The sequence below is a fragment of the Primulina tabacum genome, chromosome 10 (assembly GCF_025594145.1).
Source record: "Primulina tabacum isolate GXHZ01 chromosome 10, ASM2559414v2, whole genome shotgun sequence".
NCBI classification, from domain to species: domain Eukaryota; kingdom Viridiplantae; phylum Streptophyta; class Magnoliopsida; order Lamiales; family Gesneriaceae; genus Primulina; species Primulina tabacum.
Genome location: NC_134559.1, coordinates 39895287 through 39908151, shown reverse-complemented (window position 1 = coordinate 39908151; position 12865 = coordinate 39895287). Strand labels below are relative to the sequence as shown.

General features: G+C 43.6%; 6 non-coding genes and 5 pseudogenes across 6 annotated transcripts; all 11 read left to right on the top strand.

The window, feature by feature from the left end:
* Positions 1–242: 242 nt before the first annotated feature.
* Positions 243–361, top strand: LOC142511300 (5S ribosomal RNA; annotated as a pseudogene).
* Positions 362–1045: 684 nt separating this feature from the next.
* On the top strand, positions 1046–1166 carry LOC142508602 (5S ribosomal RNA). The gene has a single exon (XR_012806809.1). It is a non-coding gene; the product is annotated as a 5S ribosomal RNA (ribosomal RNA).
* Positions 1167–2549: 1383 nt separating this feature from the next.
* On the top strand, positions 2550–2668 carry LOC142510554 (5S ribosomal RNA; annotated as a pseudogene).
* Positions 2669–3351: 683 nt separating this feature from the next.
* Positions 3352–3470, top strand: LOC142516908 (5S ribosomal RNA). The gene has a single exon (XR_012812678.1). It is a non-coding gene; the product is annotated as a 5S ribosomal RNA (ribosomal RNA).
* Positions 3471–4152: 682 nt separating this feature from the next.
* LOC142512408 (5S ribosomal RNA) lies at positions 4153–4271 on the top strand (annotated as a pseudogene).
* Positions 4272–5728: 1457 nt separating this feature from the next.
* On the top strand, positions 5729–5847 carry LOC142515824 (5S ribosomal RNA). The gene has a single exon (XR_012811648.1). It is a non-coding gene; the product is annotated as a 5S ribosomal RNA (ribosomal RNA).
* Positions 5848–6529: 682 nt separating this feature from the next.
* On the top strand, positions 6530–6648 carry LOC142512474 (5S ribosomal RNA; annotated as a pseudogene).
* A 1458-nt stretch (positions 6649–8106) lies between these two features.
* On the top strand, positions 8107–8225 carry LOC142514847 (5S ribosomal RNA). The gene has a single exon (XR_012810724.1). It is a non-coding gene; the product is annotated as a 5S ribosomal RNA (ribosomal RNA).
* Positions 8226–8907: 682 nt separating this feature from the next.
* LOC142511643 (5S ribosomal RNA) lies at positions 8908–9025 on the top strand (annotated as a pseudogene).
* Positions 9026–10476: 1451 nt separating this feature from the next.
* Positions 10477–10595, top strand: LOC142516039 (5S ribosomal RNA). The gene has a single exon (XR_012811854.1). It is a non-coding gene; the product is annotated as a 5S ribosomal RNA (ribosomal RNA).
* Positions 10596–12111: 1516 nt separating this feature from the next.
* Positions 12112–12230, top strand: LOC142516038 (5S ribosomal RNA). Its single transcript, XR_012811853.1, has one exon. It is a non-coding gene; the product is annotated as a 5S ribosomal RNA (ribosomal RNA).
* The last annotated feature ends 635 nt before the right edge of the window (positions 12231–12865 follow it).

Here is a 12865-nt window from a genome sequence, read left to right as displayed (position 1 = left end):
CAGATTACTCTGGAGACGGTTAACTCATTAAAAACAATTATTTCGACTGTTTTAGCCTTAATTTCCGTAAACGGTCGCGACACGGGGACTTCCCAGGGGGGTCACCCATCCTTACTTTGCCATCGCGCCAGAACGCTTAACTTCATGGTTCTGATTGGGCGAGAGTAGTGCCGCGTGTTGTCCATCGCCGCCCGCTCCACACGTACTCGAGGGATATAAGAATAAACATCTCACTCAATGTCGAGTGCGATAATACCAGCACTAATGCACCGGATCCCATCAGAACTCCGAATTTAAGCGTGCTTGGGCGAGAGGCGTACTAGGATTTGTGACCCTTTGGGAAGTTCTTGTGTTGCACCCATTTTCGTGTTTTCCTATTTTTGATTACTTGTTGACAGACTATTTTCGGCTCAAATCATCTGAATCTCGATCGGGACCAGATAAGACATGTGAAATCAACGTGGCTCGGGCACTGCCGGATTTGGACAAAATTGTAGGCTAATATGATTGTAAACGGGCAAACGAACGAGACTCATTACTACGCAATAAGCTGACGAGATTTTAGCCGAATTCCTTATCTAAGACCCTTTAATTTGTGATTTTCCGCTTCTGTTAAGCTTCCGTTTCCTCTAGAAATCCGCTAAGGAAGTTCGAAATTCGATTCCGGTTCCATTTTATCGTGTCCCAGGCATAATAATAGCTTTACATTCGTTATTTTCTTATTCTTATTTTTTTTTCTATTTTCTTGGAACATTTAGAGATTTTTGTTGTCGTGAGTTGGTTCTGTGCGGAAGGGTATGACGCAAATTACTCCTGAGACGGTTAACTAATTAAAAACAATTATTTCGACTGTTTTAGCCATAAATTACATAAACGGTCGCGACACGAGGACTTCCCAGGGAGGTCACCCATCCTGGCTCAGCCATCGCGCCAGAACGCATAACTTCATTGTTCTGATTGGGCGAGAACAGTGCCGCGTGTTGTCCATCGCCGCCCGCTCCACATGTACTCGAGGGATATAAGAATAAACATCCCACTCAAAGTCGGGTGCGATCATACCAGCAATAATACACCGGATCCCATTAGAACTTCGAAATTAAGCGTGCTTGGGCGAGACCAGTACTAAGATGGGTGACCCCCTGGGAAGTCCTCGTGTTTTGCACCCCTTTTCGTGTTTTTTTATTTTTGATTACTTGTTGACAGACGATTTTCGGCTCAAATCATCTGAATCTCGATTAGGACCAGAGAAGACATGTGAAATCAACGTAGCTCAGGCACTGCCGGATTTGGACAAAATTGTAGGCTAATTTGAGTGTAAACGGGCAAACGAACGAGACTCATTCCTCCGCAATGAGCTGACGAGATTTTAGCCGAATACTTTCTCTAAGACCCTCTAATTTGCGATTTTCCGCTTCTGTTAAGCTTCCGTTTCCTCGAGAAATCCGCTTACGAAGTCTAAAATTCGATTCCGGTTTCATTTTATCGTATCCCAGGCATAATAATAGCTTTAGATTCGTTATTTTCTTATTCTTATTTTTTTCTTTTTTCTGGGAACATTTAGCGATTTTTGTTGTCGTGAGCCGGTTATGTGCGGAAGTGTATGATGCAGATTACTCCGGAGACGGTTAACTCATCAAAAACAATTATTTCGACTGTTTTAACCATAATTTACGTAAATGGTCGCGACACGAGGACTTCCCAGGGAGGTCACCCATCCTAGCTCTGCCATCGCGCCAGAACGCTTAACTTCATTGTTCTGATTGGGCGAGAGCAGTGCAGCGTGTTGTCCATCGCCGCCCGCTCCACACGTACTCGAGGGATATAAGAATAAATATCTCACTCAATGTCGGTTGCGATAGTACCCCTTCTCGTGTTTTTCTATTTTTGATTACTTGTTGACAGACGATTTTCGGCTTAAATCATCTGACTCTCTATCAGGACCAGATAAGACGTGAAATCAACGTAGCTCGGGTACTTTCCGGATTTGGAAAAAATTGTTTCCTAATTTGATTGAAAACGGGCAAACGAACGAGACTCATTCCTCCGCAATGAGCTGACGAGATTTTAGCCGAATTCCTACTCTAAGACCCTCTAATTTGCGATTTTCCGCTTCTGTTAAGCTTCCGTTTCCTCGAGAAATCCGCTTAGGAAGTCCGAAATTCAATTTCGATTTCATTTTATCGTATCTCAAGCATAATAATAGCTTTACATTTGCTATTTTCTTCTTCTTATTTTTTTTTCTATTTTCTGTGGAACATTTATCGATTTTTGTTGTCGTGATCCGGTTCTGTGCGGAAAGTTATGACGCAGATTACTCTGGAGACGGTTAACTCATTAAAAACAATTATTTCGACTGTTTTAGCCTTAATTTCCGTAAACGGTCGCGACACGGGGACTTCCCAGGGGGGTCACCCATCATTACTTTGCCATCGCGCCAGAACGCTTAACTTCATGGTTCTGATTGGGCGAGAGTAGTGCCGCGTGTTGTCCATCGCCGCCCGCTCCACACGTACTCGAGGGATATAAGAATAAACATCTCACTCAATGTCGGGTGCGATAATACCAGCACTAATGCACCGGATCCCATCAGAACTCCGAATTTAAGCGTGCTTGGGCGAGAGGCGTACTAGGATTTGTGACCCTTTGGGAAGTTCTTGTGTTGCACCCATTTTCGTGTTTTCCTATTTTTGATTACTTGTTGACAGACGATTTTCGGCTCAAATCATCTGAATCTCGATCGGGACCAGATAAGACATGTGAAATCAACGTGGCTCGGGCACTGCCGGATTTGGACAAAATTGTAGGCTAATATGATTGTAAACGGGCAAACGAACGAGACTCATTACTACGCAATAAGCTGACGAGATTTTAGCCGAATTCCTTATCTAAGACCCTTTAATTTGTGATTTTCCGCTTCTGTTAAGCTTCCGTTTCCTCTAGAAATCCGCTAAGGAAGTTCGAAATTCGATTCCGGTTCCATTTTATCGTGTCCCAGGCATAATAATAGCTTTACATTCGCTATTTCCTTCTTCTTATTTTTTTTCTATTTTCTGGGAACATTTAGCGATTTTTGTTGTCGTGAGCCGGTTCTGTGCGGAAGGGTACAACGCAGATTACTCTGCAGACGGTTAACTCATTAAAAACAATTATTTCGACTGTTTTAGCCATAGTTTCCATAAACGATAGCGACACGAGGACTTCCAAGGGAGGTCACCCATCCTAGCTCTGCCATCGCGTCAGAACGCTTAACTTCATGGTTCTGATTGGGCAAGAGCAGTGCCGCGTGTTGTCCATCGCCGCCCGCTCCACAAGTACTCGAGAGATATATGAATAAACATCCCACTCAATGTCAGGTGCGATCATACCAGCACTAATGCACCGGATCCCATCAGAACTCGGAAGTTAAGCGTGCTTGGGCGTGAGCAGTACTAGGATGGGTGACCCCCATGGAAGTCCTTGTGTTGCACCACTTTTCGTGTTTTTCTATTTTTTATTACTTATTGACAGACCATTTTCGGCTCAAATCATCTGAATCTCGATCGGGACCAGATAAGACATGTGAAATCAACGTAGCTCGGGCACTGCCGGATTTGGACAAAATTGTAGGATAATTTTATTGTAAACGGGCAAACGGACGAGACTCATTAATACGCAAAGAGCTGGCGAGATTTTAGCTAAATTTCTTCTCTAAGACCCTCTAATTTGCGATTTACCGCTTCTGTTAAGCTTCCGTTTCCTTGAGAAATCCGCTTAGGAAGTTCGAAATTCGATTCTGGTTCCATTTTATCGTATCCCAGGAATAATAATAGCTTTACATTCACTGTTTTCTTCTTTTTATTTTTTTCTATTTTCTGGGTACATTTAGCGATTTTTGTTGTTGTGAGCCGGTTTTGTGCGGAATGGTATGACGCAGATTACTCCGGAGACGGTTAACTCATTAAAAACAATTATTTCGACTGTTTTAGCCATAATTTCCGTAAACGGTCGCGACACGAGAACTTCCCAGGGAGGTCACCCATCCTAGCTCTGCCATCGCGCCAGAACGCTTAACTTCATGGTTCTGATTAGGCAAGAGCAGTGCCGCGTGTTGTCCATCGCCGCCCGCTCCACACGTACTCGAGGGATATAAGAATAAACATCCCACTCAATGTTGGGTGCGATCATACAAGAACTAATGCACCGGATCCCATCAGAACTCGGAAGTTAAGCGTGCATGTGAGAGAGCAGTACTAGAATGGGTGACCCCCTGGGAAGTCCTCATGTCGTGTTTTTCTATTTTTTATTACTTGTTAACAGAACATTTTCGGCTCAAATCATCTGAATCTCGATCGGGACCAAATAAGACATGTGAATCAACGTAGCTTGGGCACTTCCAAGTTTGGACAAATTTGCAGGCTAATTTGATTGCAAATGGGCAAACGGACGAGACTCATTACTCCGCAAAGAGCTGGCAAGATTTTAGCTAAATTCCTTCTCTAAGACCCTCTAATTTGCGATTTACCACTTCTGTTAAGCTTCCGTTTCCTCGAGAAATCCTCTTAGGAAGTTTGAAATTCGATTCCAGTTCCATTTTATCGTTTCCCAGGCATAATAATAGCTTTACATTCGCTATTTTCTTCTTCTTATTTTTTTTCTATTTTCTGTGAAACATTTATAGATTTTTGTTGTCGTGATCCGGTTCTGTGCGGAAAGGTATGACGCAGATTACTCCGGAGACGGTTAACTCATTAAAAACAATTATTTCAACTGTTTTCGCCATAATTTCCGTAAACGGTCGCGACACGAGGACTTCCCAGGGGGTCACCCTTCCTAGCTCTGCCATCGCGCCAAAACGCTTAACATCAAGGTTTTGATTGGGCGAGAGCAGTGCCGCGTGTTGTCCATCGCCGCCCGATCCACACGTAGTCGAGGGATATAAGAATAAACATCTCACTCAATGTCGGGTGCGATCATTTAGTACTAATGCATCGGATCCTACAGAACTCGGAAGTTAAGCGTGCTTGGGAGAGAGCAGTACTAGGATGGGTGACCCCCTGGGAAGTCCTTGTGTCGTGTTTTTCTATTTTTTATTACTTGTTAACAAGACATTTTCGGCTCAAATCATCTGAATCTCGATCGGGACCAGATAAGACATGTGAATCAATGTAGCTCGGGCACTGCCGGATTTGTACAAAATTGTAGGCTAATTTGATTGCAAACGGACAAACGGACGAGACTCATTACTCCGCAAAGAGCTGGCGAGATTTTAGCTAAATTCCTTCTCTAAGACCCTCTAATTTTCGATTTACCGCTTCTGTTAAGCTTCCGTTTTCTCGTGAAATCCGCTTAGAAAGTTCGAAATTCGATTCCGGTTCCATTTTATCGTGTCCCAGGCATAATAAAAGCTTTACATTCGCTATTTCCTTCTTCTTATTTTTTTTCTATTTTCTGGGAACATTTAGCGATTTTTGTTGTCGTGAGCCGGTTCTGTGCGGAAGGATACGACGCAGATTACTCTCCAGACGGTTAACTCATTAAAAACAATTATTTCGACTGTTTTAGCCGTAGTTTCCATAAACGATCGCGACACGAGGACTTCCCAGGGAGGTCACCCATCCTAGCTCTGTCATCGCGTCAGAACGCTTAACTTTATGGTTCTGATTGGGCGAGAGCAGTGCCGCGTGTTGTCCATCGCCGCCCGCTCCACAAGTACTCGAGGGATATAAGAATAAACATCCCACTCAATGTCAGGTGCGATCATACCAGCACTAATGCACCGGATCCCATCAGAACTCGGAAGTTAAGCGTGCTTGGGCGTGAGCAGTACTAGGATGGGTGACCCCCATGGAAGTCCTCGTGTTGCACCCCTTTTCGTGTTTTTATATTTTTTATTACTTATTGTCAGACCATTTTCGGCTCAAATCATCTGAATCTCGATCGGGACCAGATAAGACATGTGAAATCAACGTAGCTCGGGCACTGCCGGATTTGGACAAAATTGTAGGCTAATTTTATTGTAAACGGGCAAACGGACGAGACTCATTAATACGCAAAGAGCTGGCGAGATTTTAGCTAAATTTCTTCTCTAAGACCCTCTAATTTGCGATTTACCGCTTCTGTTAAGCTTCCGTTTCCTTGAGAAATCCGCTTAGGAAGTTCGAAATTCGATTCCGGTTCCATTTTATCATATCCCAGGAATAATAATAGCTTTACATTCGCTGTTTTCTTCTTTTTATTTTTTTCTATTTTCTGGGAACATTAAGCGATTTTTGTTGTTGTGAGCCGGTTTTGTGCGGAAAGGTATGACGCAGATTACTACGGAGACGGTTAACTCATTAAAAACAATTATTTCGACTGTTTTAGCCATAATTTCCGTAAACGGTCGCGACACGAGGACTTCCCAGGGAGGTCACCCATCCTAGCTCTGCCATCGCGCCTGAACACTTAACTTCATGGTTCTGATTGGGCGAGAGCAGTGCCGCGTGTTGTCCATCGCCGCCCGCTCCACACGTACTCGAGGGATATAAGAATAAACATCCCACTCAAAGTCGGGTGCTATCATACCAGCACTAATGCACTGGATTCCATCAGAACTCGGAAGTTAAGCGTGCATGTGAGAGAGCAGTACTAGGATGGGTGACCCCCTGGGAAGTACTCGTGTCGTGTTTTTCTATTTTTTATTACTTGTTAACAGAACATTTTCGGCTCAAATCATCTGAATCTCGATCGGGACCAGATAAGACATGTGAATCAACGTAGCTCGGGCACTGCTGGATTTGGACAAAATTGCAGGCTAATTTGATTGCAAACGAGCAAACAGACGAGACTCATTACTCCGCAAAGATCTGGCAAGATTTTAGCTAAATTCCTTCTCTAAGACCCTCTAATTTGCGATTTACCGCTTCTGTTAAGCTTCCGTTTCCTCTAGAAATCCGCTTAGGAAGTTCGAAATTCGATTTCGATTCCATTTTATCGTTTCCCAGGCATAATAATAGCTTTACATTCACTATTTTCTTCTTCCTATTTTTTTTTCTATTTTATGAGGAACATTTATCGATTTTTGTTGTCGTGATCCGGTTCTGTGCGGAAAGGTATGACGCAGATTACTCTTGAGACGGTTAACTCATTAAAAACAATTATTTCGACTGTTTTAGCCATAATTTCCGTAAACGGTCGCGACACGAGGACTTCCCAGGGAGGTCACCCTTCCTAGCTCTGCCATCGCGCCAGAACGCTTAACTTCAAGGTTTTGATTGGGCGAGAGCAGTGCCGCGTGTTGTCCATCGCCGCCCGATCCACACGTAGTCGAGGGATATAAGAATAAACATCTCACTAAATGTCGGGTGCGATCATTTAGTACTAATGCATCGGATCCTACAAAACTCGGAAGTTAAGCGTGCTTGGGAGAGAGCAGTACTAGGATGGGTGACCCCCTGGGAAGTCCTTTCGTCGTGTTTTTCTATTTTTTATTACTTGTTAACAAGACATTTTCGGCTCAAATCATCTGAATCTCGATCGGGACCAGATAAGACATGTGAATCAACGTAGCTCGGGCACTGCCGGATTTGTACAAAATTGCAGGCTAATTTGATTGCAAACGGGCAAACGGACGAGACTCATTACTCCGCAAAAAGCTGGCGAGATTTTAGCTAAATTCTTTCTCTAAGACCCTCTAATTTTCGATTTACCGCTTCTGTTAAGCTTCCGTTTTCTCGTGAAATCCGCTTAGGAAGTTCGAAATTCGATTCCGGTTCTATTTTATCGTGTCCCAGCCATAATAATAGCTTTACATTCGCTATTTCCTTCTTCTTATTTTTTTCTATTTTCTGGGAACATTTAGCGATTTTTGTTGTCGTGAGCCGGTTCTGTGCGGAAGGGTACGACGCAGATTACTCTGCAGACGGTTAACTCATTAAAAACAATTATTTCGACTGTTTTAGCCTTAGTTTCCATAAACGATCGCGACACGAGGACTTTCAAGAGAGGTCACCCATCCTAGCTCTGTCCTTGCGTCAGAACGCTTAACTTCATGGTTCTGATTGGGCGAGAGCAGTGCCGCGTGTTGTCCATCGCCGCCCGCTCCACAAGTACTCGAGGGATATAAGAATAAACATCCCACTCAATGTCAGGTGCGATCATACCAGCACTAATGCACCGGATCCCATCAGAACTCGGAAGTTAAGCGTGCTTGGGCGTGAGGAGTACTAGGATGGGTGACCCCCAGGGAAGTCCTCGTGTTGCACCCCTTTTCGTGTTTTTCTATTTTTTATTACTTATTGACATACCATTTTCGGCTCAAATCATCTGAATCTCGATCGGGACCAGATAAGACATGTGAAATCAACGTAGATCGGGCACTGCCGGATTTGGACAAAATTGTAGGCTAATTTTATTGTAAATGGGCAAACGGACGAGACTCATTAATACGCAAAGAGCTGGCGAGATTTTATCTAAATTTCTTCTCTAAGACCCTCTAATTTGCGATTTACCGCTTCTGTTAAGATTCCGTTTTCTTGAGAAATCCGCTTAGGAAGTTCGAAATTCGATTCCGGTTCCATTTTATCATATCCCAGGAATAATAATAGCTTTACATTCGCTGTTTTCTTCTTTTTATTTTTTTCTATTTTCTGGGAACATTAAGCGATTTTTGTTGTTGTGAGCCTGTTTTGTGCGGAAAGGTATGACGCAGATTACTCCGGAGACGGTTAACTCATTAAAAACAATTATTTCGACTGTTTTAGCCATAATTTCCGTAAACGGTCGCGACACGAGGACTTCCCAGGGAGGTCACCCACCCTAGCTCTGCCATCGCGCCAGAACGCTTAACTTCATGGTTCTGATTGGGCGAGAGCAGTGCCGCGTGTTGTCCATCGCCGCCCGCTCCACACGTACTCGAGGGATATAAGAATAAACATCCCACTCAATGTCGGGTGCGATCATACCGGCACTAAAGCACCGGATCCCATCAGAACTCGGAAGTTAAGCGTGCATGTGAGAGAGCAGTACTAGGATGGGTGACCCCTGGGAAGTCCTCGTGTCGTGTTTTTCTATTTTTTATTACTTGTTAACAGAACATTTTCGGCTCAAATCATCTGAATCTCGATCGGGACCAAATAAGACATGTGAATCAACGTAGCTCGGGCACTGCCGGATTTGGACAAAATTGGAGGCTAATTTGATTGCAAACGGACGAGACTCATTACTCCGCAAAGAGCTGGCGAGATTTTAGCTAAATTCCTTCTCTAAGACCCTCTAATTTGCGATTTACCGCTTCTGTTAAGCCTCCGTTTCCTCGAGAAATCCGCTTAGGAAGTTCGAAATTCGATTTCGGTTCCATTTTATCATTTCCCAAGCATAATAATAGCTTTACATTCGCTATTTTCTTCTTCTTATTTTTTTTTCTATTTTCTGTGGAACATTTATCGATTTTTGTTGTCGTGATCCGGTTCTGTGCGGAAAGGTATGACGCAGATTACTCTGGAGACGGTTAACTCATTAAAAACAATTATTTCGACTGTTTTAGCCATAATTTCCGTAAACGGTCGCGACATGAGGACTTCCCAGGGAGGTCACCCTTCCTAGCTCTGCCATCGCGCCAGAACGCTTAACTTCAAGGTTTTGATTGGGCGAGAGCAGTGCCGCGTGTTGTCCTTCGCCGCCCGATCCACACGTAGTCGAGGGATATAAGAATAAACATCTCACTCAATGTCGGGTGCGATCATTTAGTACTAATGCATCGGATCCTACAGAACTCGGAAGTTAAGCATGCTTGGGAGAGAGCAGTACTAGGATGGGTGACCCCCTTGGAAGTCCTTGTGTCGTGTATTTCTATTTTTTATTACTTGTTAACAAGACATTTTCGGCTCAAATCATCTGAATCTCGATCGTGACCAGATAAGACATGTGAATCAACGTAGCTCGGGCACTGCCGGATTTGTACAAAATTGCAGGCTAATTTGATTGCAAACGGGCAAACGGACGAGACTCATTACTCCGCAAAGAGCTAGCGAGATTTTAGCTAAATTCCTTCTCTAAGACCCTCTAATTTTCGATTTACCGCTTCTGTTAAGCTTCCGTTTTCTCGTGAAATCCGCTTAGGAAGTTCGAAATTCGATTCCGGTTCTATTTTATCGTGTCCCAGGCATAATAATAGCTTTACATTCGCTATTTTCTTCTTCTTATTTTTTTTCTATTTTCTGGGAACATTTAGCGATTTTTGTTGTCGTGAGCCGGTTCTGTGCGGAAGGATACGACGCAGATTACTCTACAGACGGTTAACTCATTAAAAACACTTATTTCGATTGTTTTAGCCTTAGTTTCCATAAACGATCGCGACACGAGGACTTCCCAGGGAGGTCACCCATCCTAGCTCTGTCATCGCGTCAGAACGCTTAACTTCATGGTTCTGATTGGGCGAGAGCAGTGCCGCGTGTTGTCCATCGCCGCCCGCTCCACAAGTACTCGAGGGATATAAGAATAAACATCCCACTCAATGTCAGGTGCGATCATACCAGCACTAATGCACCGGATCCCATCAGAACTCGGAAGTTAAGCGTGCTTGGGCGTGAGGAGTACTAGGATGAGTGACCCCCAGGGAAGTCCTCGTGTTGCACCTCTTTTCGTGTTTTTCTATTTTTTATTACTTATTGACATACCATTTTCGGCTCAAATCATCTGAATCTCGATCGGGACCAGATAAGACATGTGAAATCAACGTAGCTCGGGCACTGCCGGATTTGTACAAAATTGCAGGCTAATTTGATTGCAAACGGGCACTGCCGGATTTGGACAAAATTGTAGGCTAATTTTATTGTAAACGGGCAAACGGACGAGACTCATTAATACGCAAAGAGCTGGCGAGATTTTAGCTAAATTTCTTCTCTAAGACCCTCTAATTTGCGATTTACCGCTTCTGTTAAGCTTCCGTTTCCTCTAGAAATCCGCTTAGGAAGTTCGAAATTCGATTTTGATTCCATTTTATCGTTTCCCAGGCATAATAATATCTTTACATTCGCTATTTTCTTCTTCCTATTTTTTTTCTATTTTCTGTGGAACATTTATCGATTTTTGTTGTCGTGATCCGGTTCTGTGCGGAAAGGTATGACGCAGATTACTCTGGAGACGGTTAACTCATTAAAAACAATTATTTCGACTGTTTTAGCCATAATTTCCGTAAACGGTCGCGACATGAGGACTTCCCAGGGAGGTCACCCTTCCTAGCTCTGTTATCGCGCCAGAACGCTTAACTTCAAGGTTTTGATTGGGCGAGAGCAGTGCCGCGTGTTGTCCATCGCCGCCCGATCCACACGTAGTCGAGGGATATAAGAATAAACATCTCACTCAATGTCGGGTGCGATCATTTAGTACTAATGCATCGGATCCTACAGAACTCGGAAGTTAAGCGTGCTTGGGAGAGAGCAGTACTAGGATGGGTGACCCCCTGGGAAGTCCTTGTGTCGTGTTTTTCTATTTTTTATTACTTGTTAACAAGACATTTTCGGCTCAAATCATCTGAATCTCGATCGTGACCAGATAAGACATGTGAATCAACGTAGCTCGGGCACTGCCGGATTTGTACAAAATTGCAGGCTAATTTGATTGCAAACGGGCAAACGGACGAGACTCATTACTCCGCAAAGAGCTAGCGAGATTTTAGCTAAATTCCTTCTCTAAGACCCTCTAATTTTCGATTTACCGCTTCTGTTAAGCTTCCGTTTTCTCGTGAAATCCGCTTAGGAAGTTCGAAATTCGATTCCGGTTCTATTTTATCGTGTCCCAGGCATAATAATAGCTTTACATTCGCTATTTTCTTCTTATTTTTTTTCTATTTTCTGGGAACATTTAGCGATTTTTGTTGTCGTGAGCCGGTTCTGTGCGGAAGGATACGACGCAGATTACTCTACAGACGGTTAACTCATTAAAAACACTTATTTCGATTGTTTTAGCCTTAGTTTCCATAAACGATCGCGACACGAGGACTTCCCAGGGAGGTCACCCATCCTAGCTCTGTCATCGCGTCAGAACGCTTAACTTCATGGTTCTGATTGGGCGAGAGCAGTGCCGCGTGTTGTCCATCGCCGCCCGCTCCACAAGTACTCGAGGGATATAAGAATAAACATCCCACTCAATGTCAGGTGCGATCATACCAGCACTAATGCACCGGATCCCATCAGAACTCGGAAGTTAAGCGTGCTTGGGCGTGAGGAGTACTAGGATGAGTGACCCCCAGGGAAGTCCTCGTGTTGCACCTCTTTTCGTGTTTTTCTATTTTTTATTACTTATTGACATACCATTTTCGGCTCAAATCATCTGAATCTCGATCGGGACCAGATAAGACATGTGAAATCAACGTAGCTCGGGCACTGCCGGATTTGTACAAAATTGCAGGCTAATTTGATTGCAAACGGGCACTGCCGGATTTGGACAAAATTGTAGGCTAATTTTATTGTAAACGGGCAAACGGACGAGACTCATTAATACGCAAAGAGCTGGCGAGATTTTAGCTAAATTTCTTCTCTAAGACCCTCTAATTTGCGATTTACCGCTTCTGTTAAGCTTCCGTTTCCTCTAGAAATCCGCTTAGGAAGTTCGAAATTCGATTTTGATTCCATTTTATCGTTTCCCAGGCATAATAATATCTTTACATTCGCTATTTTCTTCTTCCTATTTTTTTTTCTATTTTCTGTGGAACATTTATCGATTTTTGTTGTCGTGATCCGGTTCTGTGCGGAAAGGTATGACGCAGATTACTCTGGAGACGGTTAACTCATTAAAAACAATTATTTCGACTGTTTTAGCCATAATTTCCGTAAACGGTCGCGACATGAGGACTTCCCAGGGAGGTCACCCTTCCTAGCTCTGTTATCGCGCCAGAACGCTTAACTTC